General features: G+C 38.4%; 1 long non-coding RNA gene across 1 annotated transcript; it reads left to right on the forward strand.

Moving 5' to 3' along the window:
• The first annotated feature begins 425 nt into the window (after nt 1-425).
• Nucleotides 426-2230, forward strand: LOC131196079 (uncharacterized). Its single transcript, XR_009154623.1, has 3 exons — nt 426-546; nt 1475-1633; nt 1896-2230. It is a non-coding gene; the product is annotated as an uncharacterized LOC131196079 (long non-coding RNA).
• The last annotated feature ends 387 nt before the right edge of the window (nt 2231-2617 follow it).

A 2617-nucleotide genomic window follows, 5' to 3' on the forward strand; every position in this document is an offset into this window, starting at 1 on the left:
TCAACAGTTCTTTGAGATTTGAACTCATTCAAGGAGTTCCACCAGGTAGATAAGGAGGGCAGGCACCAGGCCCCTTCCCTTAACTTTTGCCATCTTGGGGATTTACACAATGTGCTTTCATCGTAGTAGCCCCTGCCTTCTTTCTGAAATCCAGCTCCTATGCGCTTTGCCTTCAGAGAAGTCATGAAAATCTAGATGGATCTGGTAGAACATGACTGGAGACTAGTAAAGAGGTTTGTAGGTATATGGAAGGATGATTTCTGAAGATTTTTTGTGATGGTCTTTTATAACCACATGAATTAGGGAGCTGACTGTATGAGCTGCATATGTATACTTTCTGTTTGGTTTGAACTTAATCCATGCTTTTCTCCTTGTCACTTTAGTATGGATCATCTGGCTTATCTCTGTTAAGTCATCTTCTTTACTGTTTACATCAATTCATGCTGATGTCACTGTAATCTGTCTCAGTGAAGATCTCCTTGAGTACAGTGCAAATATCTGCATGAGAGACATTTTCTTTGTCACATTGAATCTGAAACTGCAGAGGTGAGTAGAAGCCTTTGTACATATAGGAAGGGTCCCTGCTGTAAATAATTATGCAAGTCACAAATCCCTATTTAGTGCTAAAGAAAATACACATAATACCCTGTTTCCCGCCCAAATAAGACATCCCCTGATAACAAGCCCAATCAAGCTTTTGAGCGCATGGCAATAAGGCCAAGAGCTCATTTCAGGGTTCAAACAATATATAAGACAGAGTCTTATTTTCGGGGAAACACGGTAAGTGATTTTCTAGCTTCTGCTTTTACAATCACATTTTCCCCATCCCTGCAACCAGAATCTGCCTCAATATAAATTAGGAGCATTTTTCCATGCCATGCATTTTAGGAGGATAAACAACATATCCATTATCATAGAACGAGGTCAAGAGCTTGGAAAGAGCTATCATACCTTCTCTTCATCTTTTCCAGGGATGTCCTCAAGAGATGATAAAAAAAAAAGTTAAGTTTGTGGCTATGATGGTTCAATCTAAGACAAAGCCTTCTTCACTTTTTCAGCCATGCCTTGGGGACAACCTGATCTTTCCTCAAAGTTAAACATAATCAGTGGCTAAAATTTAGACCTTTTTCCTACTGCTGAGGTAAAATGTTCTCCACTCATTCTTGAATCCATGGGAATCTATTGCAGCATGAAACCCATTTTCCCCTTACCAATTCCTATCCTACATCTATTGTTTGTGTTCTGAATCAGCACTGAATGATAGTATCCTGATTCTATGTGATAAGCAAAAGTTAAGCATTGGGCAGCTCTGATTCTTTAGCATCTCTAGCTTCCTTCCTGTATCTCTTTTCCTACACTTCATTCTGTCACAACATGAGTTGAATAAAAGTGGGGGAAAGTTACAAAAGAAGCCAAGTCATTAACAGTGTTCTTATTTTAATTTTGCTTTCCTTCATTTCCTTTCTTCATACAGTTTACGAATGTCAACTTCTCAATGCTTTCATAGAGTGTTTGAAGACAGGATGGATAAGTGGGGAATTCGTCCCATCTTTCTACTATTCAACTATTACAATCCTGTCATAAACCAGCAGCTCACAGGGTTAAAGAAATTTCAGTCCTGTTATCCCAGCAGGTAAGTGCTATTGTAGAATTGTGATAGTCTGCTGTTTACATTTACTAGCTGCTGACTGCTTCCCATAGTCTGTGTAGAAGTTAAGAGAACTTCCACTTGCCATACTTAGATACACAGGGACTCTTGGGTTTATGGGCAGAACTACACACAGCTAGATTGTGGAAGAATACAAAGTGAAATCTGGTGTGGAAAAAAATGTTTAACCACTCTTACACAAATGTGAAAGACCATCATTCCAATGCTGTTGCATTTCATTTTTTAGGGAGACCACACCAAAGTGGTGCAGAGAAGCTGAACAGAAACCAGAGGAGAAAGGGTGTGCCCACGTCAACTCAGACAATCAAGAAGCATCTCTCTGATCTCACTTATTACCAGTTACTTGACATTACCTATAAAGCAGCAACATATAATCAAATTTACCCAGCTGGCGGTTGTCATTGGATACCGTCAAGAAGAAAAACATTTGTTTTAGTACCAATAAAGAGATATCTTAAGGTTATCTTACTGGTTGGGGATGGAATGAGTATGGACTAGGATATGGTAGGAAAAAGATTTTTCTGTGGCATATTTTCACTGCCAGTTGCAAAACGCCTCTAATTTCTAGTCCCTTGATCAACTGCCACTATTCCAGTTTGTAGTTTGAATCCTGCCTATAGTGTGGTGCTATTAACAGAACACGATGCTCAAAGTAAATGTCAGAATAGTTTCCTCATAGGTTTACTATAAGTGTGTAAACAATATGTCAAAAGTAAGGATTGATGAAAGACTGCATAGGCTGTAGCAATGCCATTTTTAAAAGGAGAAGGCCAGCTCGTGCCATTAAAAATAAATGAGCAGATCACATAGCAAAATCTATGTAAAGGAAACATGTCTTTTATATAGGACGATAGATAGATAGATAGATAGATAGATAGATAGATAGATAGATAGATAGATAGATAGATAAAGAGATAGCCAGATAGATAGATAGATAGATGATAGATA

The sequence above is a fragment of the Ahaetulla prasina genome, chromosome 3, assembly GCF_028640845.1.
Source record: "Ahaetulla prasina isolate Xishuangbanna chromosome 3, ASM2864084v1, whole genome shotgun sequence".
Lineage (NCBI taxonomy): Eukaryota > Metazoa > Chordata > Lepidosauria > Squamata > Colubridae > Ahaetulla > Ahaetulla prasina.